The sequence below is a fragment of the Mastigoproctus giganteus genome, chromosome 14 (assembly GCF_048544385.1).
Source record: "Mastigoproctus giganteus isolate SK-2022 chromosome 14, ASM4854438v1, whole genome shotgun sequence".
NCBI lineage: Eukaryota > Metazoa > Arthropoda > Arachnida > Uropygi > Thelyphonidae > Mastigoproctus > Mastigoproctus giganteus.
In genome coordinates, this window is record NC_143588.1 from 122189467 (window position 1) to 122199918 (window position 10452).

The 10452-nt window shown below is 41.5% G+C and overlaps 1 long non-coding RNA gene across 1 annotated transcript; it reads left to right on the top strand.

Moving 5' to 3' along the window:
• Positions 1–262: 262 nt before the first annotated feature.
• On the top strand, positions 263–10067 carry LOC150075702 (uncharacterized). The gene is made up of 2 exons (XR_016547894.1): positions 263–396; positions 9602–10067. It is a non-coding gene; the product is annotated as an uncharacterized LOC150075702 (long non-coding RNA).
• Positions 10068–10452: the final 385 nt, after the last annotated feature.

Below are 10452 nucleotides of genomic sequence, written 5' to 3' on the forward strand. Positions count from 1 at the left end.
GTTGACTCCCGTTAATTCATGGTGGATCTGTTGGCCCAAATCTCAGAAACAGATGATTCTTTCTTGCATCTGTTCACACTTAATGAGATTCACATTTTGAAAGGGGTGTCGCAATGTGTTTGTGGTGTACGAGATACTAAATTGATATTCGATGGAGGTGCTGTGGAAATACCCAAACAAAGAGAGCGCAACTGAACGGAAACACGTGGTTCCTTTTGACTCCACAAAACTCGTGTATTTGGGGCACTGCCATTATCCAACACCGGAAACTGCAGTCGTAGCGCGAATCTAAAGCAGCCCCACTTCGAGTGATTCATTGCAGAGGGAGACCTGACATCGGCCTGCACGACAGTCACACGAATAAATGTCGCATTCGATCCCTTTCCAGCAAGAGCGGTAAGACACCAGCTTTCTTTCCATTTTCTTTATTTTTGTACATGAGATGTTAATATAACATTTCATCTGAATTTGCTCATGTCATCATTTTGGTTGTCGTCTGAAAATCCCCGAAAGGTACCATGAAAACCAGACTGGACCGTGAATTTTTCGACTTGATGGAGGTCAATGTTTCTGAGAGACCAGTGAGTTCGGCTCCAATACCGCTTTCTCAGTCTTCTGACTCTCAATTCAGACAGGGAGAAAAAAGGACAATGGCTCTTTCTCTCCTGTAGCTGCTCAAAGGCGTCTCAGGCAAATAAGTGTACCTTCGTCGCACAGAGAGCTGCATGGGGTGAGATACCTTCGTCACATAGCACAAAAGCAAAACAGAACATTTCTGGTACAGTTAAGGTTACGCTTTGCAAGGTGCGAAGATTGCTAGTGTTGGGCAGCGCTGGGTCAATCAGATAGGTAGCCTTTTCCTTTTGTTTTCATTATTATTTTATTCACCAACTGTTCACTCCCCCGTACAGCAATGGGCTAGGGGGTGTAGAGATATTTTTAAATATACAGAATATAATTTTATACAAAATTTCAAGATATTTATAATAATGGTATTAATTGGATATTCGTATTTATTTAATAGCCAGTTACAGTCACTTTAAAATAAAATTGACCTTAACAAATTAGAGAAATAAATGTACAGGGTCAGCTGCATATCATTTCTTCAGTCATCACAAATTTCCTTATTTTCATTCTATTATTGCCAAGATTAAGTACAAGAATCGATTTCGAGACGGTGAACGGGTTTCACCCAAGAGGGTTCAGCCACAACAGAATCCAATATTCCATTCTCAGAAATTTGGTACATCGGGAGGTGGATGCAAAGGACCAGATTTCGGAGGCATTTAGTGGTATGGGTGTGAGACATCTATTGATGTATTGCCCGATCAGTTTGGTGTTGTAACAGCCTGCGACCTCCTAGAAAGCAGCATAAGTCTTCTTCTTCTTTGCTTTTAGGAAGTGTTCCTTGAGATTTAAGTCTTCATCCCACGTTAGCCCACGGTCAGTATGAGGTGAAACTTTGGGGACTGTCTCATCGTTAACTGTAACTCGGAAGTAATTTTTGAACTTCCTCTTCGTGATTGTCATGTGGGCCGACTTGGCATTGTTTAGTTGAGTCCAGCTCGCTGTAGGAAGTCAATTAACTGTTGAATTTGCTTGGAGATTTCATTATAAATTTGTTATATCTGTTTAGGGTCTTTTGAAATGAGAAAGAATTTTAGATTGTCAGCGAAGGAGGTAAAATTTGGATTAACTGCAAGGAATGGTACGAGAAGAATTGCAAAGAGGGTGGTCGACATCATCCCACCCCACCCCATGGTCGACATCATCCCGTTCTTTTTCCTGGAGATTCTAGCAAGAGTTTGAAGGAAACTGCGGACGCAGTGTTATAGGAACTTTCCAACTGGTTTCGAATCCACAAACTTCAAGAATAAACGGCTAAAGCGTCGAAAATGCTATTAAACGGTAAGTTGGATGGAGATCGTCGTCCATTAAAAAAATACAGAGAGCAGTCTGTTAAATAAACCTCGCTGACCAAATATTTGGATATCTTTTTAGATGACTCTCAGCTTCTTGCCACATGTTAGATGCATCAAAGAAAAATGCAAGACGTTTCCGAGCAAGGTGAAACAAGTTGCGAGACTACAATGGGGATTGAAAGGACATACCTTAAGATTGTATTACAACTGCATCTTTTTGCCATTGTAACATATGGCGCAGGAGTTTGGGCTGTAGAGCCACTAAATCGGCTATGATAAAGCAATCGTTACAGAGCGCAGCCCTCCTGATGATGTCCTGGACTTGTACGACCACAATCTACCTTGGCCCTACAGGTTTTATTCGGAAAGCTTCCTATGCAATATGAGATTCAATATCGATCCTTCAAGTACCATCTAAAGAAGAATATTCCAGTTGACCTGGATGACGTTCAGCTCGTTTTATCAGTTCCCATTTAAATCAAAGGAGACTCTTATTTTTGTTGAGAAGTGGCAAAGAGATTGGTCGGCTTCAGACCTAGGGAGTGTTACAAGAGACTTCATGCCAACGGTTAGGGAAATAAAGAAAATGGTTTTATCCTTGTATGTACTGGACTTTTTTTTTAACGGGTCATGGGAGCATGGCAACATTAATAGTAGGCTTTTCAAATTGGACCTTTCCTCAACTGCACGATGCCTTTATGGTTGTGATGAAACTGTTGGTCACATGCTTTTTGATTGTCATTTATATCATGACAATCGACTGAAACTACACTGCACTACAGATGTTTTAGCACGCGGGATAACAAATAAATTTGTTCAACCTTAACAGATTTTTAACGCATTTATTATACACTGATGAGCCAAAATAATATGACCAGCGAGTCGTTATGGAAATCAAAGCAATTTTGGATGAACTACGTCTCGCGCGCGGATCGGGACACGGTATAAAAACAGCCGATACTGAGATCCCTTGATGAGTGTTACTCTTGTTCTGCAGATGGGAAAGGCAGCGGACTTAAGCGAGTTTGATAATGACCAGAACACTGGGTCTGAGCATATCCGAAACCGCAAGGCTGGTGGGAATTCTCACGGTCAGCCGTGGTTAATACCTACCGAAAGTGTGCCAAGGAGCGAAAACCCACGAACTGCCAGCGAGGTGTTGGACGACCATGGCTCATCGATGGTCGAGGTGAGCAAAGGCTGTCCTCGATGGTACGTGGCAACATTACATTACATTTAAAATACCATAACCCAACCACTCCCGGTGCAAAAGTACATCCATGGCTTGGGTCCTTAAAAAATGGTTACATCATCATATAAACAACAGAACCTTCAGTGCGCCACCTAGGCAAATGTGCCCATATGCGCAAAAGTCTTATCCTTTTAATTTATTGCAATTATATTTATGTGATTTATCATCATCGCAATAGTTATTAGACCAAAATTATTCTAAACATTTCTGTTGCTTAAATGACTCGTTATATCGGTCTTTAGCCTGTGGTCACACAGAGATAAATAAATATCCCGTGTGACCACAGTTACCGCCCCTTCCTCGAGGAGGAAGACCTCTACTCGTACGGAAGTTAAAATTCTTAAACTTTAACTTTATAAATTAGTTTAAACTGTAGTCTCACACTGAGTCTCTTTCCAAACATAGCACTCTCTTATTGAAACCTTACCTACCAGGCCAGCGACAAAGCCACGGCACCTTCAAATACAGACCCATAACCACTGACAACATCACATAACAAATTTTTATTCATAGTCAGTTCTTTTTCGACTCAAGACCATTGCCTTTTCATACGAAGGACAAGTGTGGTCTACAGCATCATGTTCAGCTGTTACTTTTCTGCGTTTGCAATTTATACAACAAGGTGGCTTTTCCTTGTTCACACAATCTTTATAGGAATGTCCTTCGATGGAACAATATCCGCAAAACGCTTCTACTTTACAGAACTTTGCAATATGGCCAAAAGCCATGCATCTGTAACATTGGGCCACCGTGACAATGTCACGAACCCGGCAGGCAGACCAATTCACAAACACTTTTCCTATTCTTATCAACTGTCTGTGGACCGGACCAGCTACCTGCACTATCCAGTTGTTCAGATTCTTGCTCTTTGCTTTATTCACAGATATCACGTTAAAGCTTTCTTGGAATACTTCTTGGTTTATCCCATAATCTTTCAAGTTCTTAATCCATAATTGTTCTTTCAACTCGTCTTTATTCACATCCTGTTCCACATCGTAAATCAGAACTTTAGGATTTCGCTTCTTTACCTTGTCCACACACAATTTTAGTTCTTTAAATTTTGGACAATCAGTAATCATATCTATATCCTTTTCGGACTCTACTTCAAGGACGATCTTCTTATCCTGTGCAACTCTTAAATTTCGTACTTTAACATCCTGAAGTTCAGGTCTCACTTTACTAATTAAATCTTTTTTGATATCTTCACTACTTTTATGTTTACTATTCTTGGTAGTAATGATTGCCACTCTGGATTTTGCAACACACTTTTCTTTTACCACTGTTGCATATTCCTTTTTATATTCTTCTTGTATATCTTTCTTTTCAGCTCTACTGACATGTAAATCTATCTCCAACTCTACTATGGCCATTTTTAGTTCATCCCATATTTCCATAATCTTGGTTGCTACATTGCCCGTTACCCGATGTTCTCTTTGCAACAAGAGAGCCCTTAATCTCCCTCGTGCCTCCACAATTTTGTCTAGTCCACTTATCACAGGCCCTTGTTTCGGACTTTTTGCCATGGAGCCCAACAAAGTCTTCATACCATTTATTGTTTCCAATTTCTTTTCTGGTGTCCACACCATAGGTTTACGAGGTCTCCCACTAACAGTTTTTTGCTTCATTTCTTCAATATCTTCCACCTCTACCTCAGAGCTTTCACTCTCTGAATCACTACTTTTTTCCATTTCAATATCTGCTTTTTTCTTGGAAAGAGAGCCAGCGCTCGACTTTTTACCAGACATATTAAAAGGCTATATTTACCCACTATATACAACTTTAACTTTAAACACAACTTTAAACACGAGAGTCTATAAGACTCAACTTCAACTCAAAACACAAGAATCCAAAAATCTATTTAGAAACTTATTTAAAAACACCCCCCACTCAAGTGTAACGAGTGGGGGTCCCAGGTACGTGGCAACAGAAAGATGTCTGTGGCGAAACTCGCTGGTAATTGGAATGCTGGTGACGAGAGCAATGTGTCACAACACACAGTACATCGAAGGGTGCTGCATAGCGGCAGGCCGCTCAGAGTGCCCATGCTAACCCCGTTCACCGGCGACAGCGCCTACAATGGGCACGGGAGCATCGAAACTGGACCTTGAGTGATTGGAAGAAGGTCATGTGATCCGATGAATCAGGTTTCCTGTTGCACCATGTGGATGGCTGGCTACATGTGCCTTGTTTACCTGGGGAAGTGATGGTGTCTGGATGCACCGTGGGACTAAAACAAGCTGGTGGCAGTGGTGTCATGCTTTGGGCGATGTTCTACTGAAATATCCTGGATCCAGTCATCCATGTACGGGCACTCTGACGTCTACCACCAAAACTTACAATCAAAACACTACACATGCATGACCGGATATGGCGAAATTCTCTTCACAAGACGTAGAAAACCGGATAATGGGGAAAAGTCTTTGGTCCGAAACAACATTTGAATTCCCTTAAATCCCCTTTCCCTTCCATGGAGATCATAACTGGCCGTTTTACAGTGGTACCGTTCTTCGCAGAGATTCGAGAGGGAGTTGAACTGACATTCTAGGAGGCGCTTCTTACATAAACAGATGTCGAAATGTTATCAGGGAGATCCGTATGAGCAGGTATCACAGTGGTATCGTTACTCTCTGCCCACACCGGGTGGAAAAGGCCCGAGTTCGAATCCCGTCGATGACGCGAGAAACTTTAATGTCGTCGGAAATCATTCTGTTGTGATAGATGTTGACTCAGAAATTCTCAGAAAAGCACAGAACCTCCTCTTCCGATAGAGAAGTAGAAATGTCCTACTCTACTTCATTTGAATCAAATATCATGCCAATACCAAGAAATACTGACTCTGAACCTTACGTGGAAGAAGCCCCTATTCTCTACTTGTTGTTTTCGTGGTCGCATAAACTTTTAGATGCATCAACTGAAACACAAGTGTCCCTGCTCTCAGAAGATCTGAGCGCTAACTCCTTCTCTACTGTCACTCTGAATCCAACCCTTTCTATTCTACAATCAAATAAATTTCATGAACTACTCTTCAATACTATGAAGAAAATCCTCCATCAAACTCAGCTAATCAGTTTACCTCATTCTGCAAAATCTGATATTCCCCTGGATTCTAATACACTCAATGAAGGAAATGATGAGCTATCCACAGAAATCCACAGAATATTAAATAATCAAAAGGCTGAAATTTCTGACATCAACGCCCAAATTAAAAATCTCACGTCAATTATGTCCTGCCACTTAAGGGAAGCTAGGAAGACTCCTAACCCTACTCTTGAAACTAATGTTCTCCAAGTGAACAAGAATTCAGCATTACCAGACGATGCTCTTAGTATTGAGACCAGATCTTCATCTTCCACCGGCCTCAATACTTCGACTGCTGCAAATATTAATCTGCCATTCAAGTCATTCAACAGAGCAATTTACTGCCAAACAGACACTGTCAGATTATTCTTCTGATATAAATCTAACCGTTCTCACCACCTGCTCTCCTCTGCGGAATCCTTCTGCTTGCATCTCTACTTTACAAGCTCAGAGTCACCAGAGGTAATCCTCTTCAACATCAGTTAAGGCAACATATGCAAAAATACCTGCTGCCACATCTAATGAGATCTTAAAACCTGCCTATAGGGCTGAAGCCACAGTGAGTAAACCTGCTTCTGATTGCCAGTCTCAAATGCCACACCAAAGATCAAAACAGAACAAAATCTCAGAAAATGCTAAAGCCTCTACATCTCAAGCTACTTTCTCCAAGCTTCAGCCAAAATATACCAAACTCAGAATGTAACTAACGCAGATAAATTAAATTAAACCTCAATTACTCAAACAAAAGTACAATATCACAATTATTCCCACAAAAGACCGCATTTTTGTTTCTAGGCTTGGACCCGCCACTAAATCTGAAGATCTTATCAACTTAATTAAAGAAGAATATGGTTTCGGTGTAGATGTCCGTTCTCTGAAGACACGATGTCCCGCCTACTCATCTTTTATAATAACATGCCTTCCATCACAAACAGAAAAAGTGCTGAATCTAAGATCCCTTTTATCAGGGGCTCTAGTAAAACGCTTCACGGACAGACCATCAAGGGAGTCCAAAATCTCCTCTCCACCGGCATAGCAATCAGATACCCTGCTATCTACACATACTACGTTCTCCTCTCGTCATAGAATCCCCAGATCCCAACTGTTCAGTGTTTACCTTCAGAATTGCAGGAGTATAATTAGCAACCTAAACCACTTCAGAGCAATCCAAGGCTCACATATTTACGACATTTACCTGCTCACTGAAACCTGGCTCTCCATAAATATTGATGATCAGGAGATTATAGATGGACAATATACAATCCATAGAAAGGACAGAGGATCTCGTGGAGGCGGAGTAGCTATTATACACTCTAACCATATACTCTGTGAAACTGCATCAAATTTCACAAATATTGAATCAGTATACTGCCTTCTTCATCTTGGCAAGTTAAAGGTTTTAATAGTATTGCTTTATTTTCCACCTCTCCTAACTAATATCGACCTCCAGTACTTAGAAAGCTCGCTGGATTGAATCTTCCCACTAATTCAATCTGCCGACATAGCAATGGTTTTGGGTGACTTTAACTGTCAAATGGCCAATTTAGAATCTTCTTCTCCATCACTGCAGACTAGGGCTCTCTTTAATATGCTTCACAGCTATGGTCTGGAACAAATTTGCAACTTTCCAACCAGAGAAAATGCCTACCTCGACCTAATATTTTCCTCTACTCATATAGATGTTCACAATGACAACCCTATATTTCACTCGGATCATTCGCCAATTACCTTTGACATCACAGTGACTTCTCATAACTTCAAATGCAGCTCCCGTTCTCCACGATTCAATTTCACAATGGCTGATTGATCTCTGCTCAACCTAGCTCTCAGCAATATGGACAAGCAGCTCTTCGATGCTGTTGATGACATCGATGTGCTCACCAATAACCTGATAAACTGTGTCCACTCAGTTATATCTGACATTGTTCCTCAATCCCATCTTACCACACGCTCTACCCACTCTACCTGATATAACAGCGAATTAATACATAAAATTAAATCCAAAGAATTCTATAGAAACAAGTATAAGCAATCAGGTGACAGTCAATACTATGAAATATTCAGCCAACTCCGCAAAGAAGTGAAAACTCTCATATTAAACTCCTACAACATGTATACAGAATCAGTCCAGGATAGTCTGCTTACTCACAGAGATATCAAACCATTCTGGAATTTCATGAAGCATAAGAACATAACCAGTAGAAAGTTACAACTCCGAAACGCAGATGGAATTCTCTTATTGGACGAATTCAGTAATGCTCAAGAGTTTGCCAAACACTTTTCCAGAATTCAAACAAATGATACATTGAGACCTGCCTCATTTCCTGACTTCACACCTGTTAAAGATGATATCCTCATTAACCTCTTTATCACTGATGGAGATTTAAATTGGGCATTAAAAAGCATGAGAAATGACTATACTAGAGGCCCAGATGACATTCCTAGCTTATTTTGCAAAATGACTGTCACTGCCTTAAAACCCCTCATATTGAAGATATTCAACTTGTCTCTCAGGCTGGGGAAGTATCCTAAGCATTTTAATCAGATCAATATAGTTCCAGTTTTCAAGAAAGGCGATAAAAACGATGTAACTGATTACAGACCCACATCGTTGCAAAACAGGGAGAGTGTGATCGAACAACTTTTGTTCTGCATGCGGAGGTACACCGTGTTGCCGCCGATCATGTTGGCAAAAGAACAGCGCAGTTTTGTGCAATCGGGTGGTGCAGCAAATATTTATTCTTCAATTTCAATTTTCTCACACTTTGCAATCACGAAAGTGAAATGCGTGGAAAAGAAATGGGAGCGAATTCGGTGTGTACATCAGAGGAGATCGCTGGACAAGTGTTTCTACAACAACCTCCGTCTCTGGGGAGATTGTTGCAGAAACAAGGCTGCAAAATGTCCATTTTCTTCTCCACCGAGAGAGTTCAGGATGAGAAATACCCACGTAGTACCATTTCGGGTTTGCCTCCCTCATCACTTGCGAAGTATCCGCGCTAAACGCGTACCAAGCATTTATCAACTCCGTAGTCCCAGCAGGTAAAACAGGGTTGCAATCATTGTCCTCCCGCTACAGTACAGAAAAATCCCGACTTCGAATCCTTTCAGTGATGCGAGGGATTTTTAGGGCCCCTTTTCTAACTGGGCTGAATTAGTCGGTCTAATGTGAATGTTGCGTGGCTTTTCTCCAAGGAACGCAGGTTTTTTGTCTGCAAACGAGGCACACGAAAAACCTGAGTTCCTTGGAGCCGACTGGACGACACGCAATTTCCGAACATAATGCACATGGGAGGTTAAGGTTGCTTTCCACTAACTCTAGCATGACATTTTTTTTTTTTCATTCCAGATGCAGCTTCCAAGATGCTCCATTTCCTGTTCCTCCTCCTCCTCCTCCTCCTCCTCGTCCTCCTCGTCCTCCTCGTTCGTGTTTCTGCATCAGCTATCTTAGGCTCCGGCTTAACCGAAGAGGTGGCCACCGCATCCAACGCCCTCGCTGTTAATCTTCATAAACAACTGTCAGTGAGCCAGGGAACCTCTTTTATTCCTCATTCACCATCGAGTGTGCATTCGGCATGCTGTTCAACGGAGCCAGAGGATCCACAGCACAAGAAATACCTTGGGATACGACCCTGCCGGCCTATGCGGTGTCATATCACTGGCATAGAGGTAATACAACCGTCTATAATCGTCCCTCGTTTGATAGTTATCGCTGACCGCCCCTTCCTTTTCTGTATTGTCGAGAAGAAGACCGGCCTGTTTTTGTTTTTTGGCAGAGCGACCGAGCTTTAATCGCACAACTTCAGAAATCTCCTCCCATGATCTTTAGTGCTCTTTCTTGATGGCAATAAAATCATTGTACAATCATTGTGTCCGTCTCTGTTTGCTCGTTCCAATTTCACTTACGAACATCCCACAAAGCTTTGGTTGTGGCTCTCTCTTCCAGATTTTTGGTGCGCTGTTGCTGCTTTCTTTGGATACATATTGAAAACGTACTCCGGAAGAACAAAACTTCCAGTGAACACAGGGTCAGCAACTGGCATTGAAATACTAGTACACGGTGTACAAAGAAATGATGCAGGATGAAGTTATTTTCTTATTTTTTAGTTGTTGTTGTTGAGCTTTAGGCGCATCAGTGTCTGAGGTCATATTGAGGGATATCGCATTTGTAAAGCCCGTATTTGTACCAGAACATCAAGA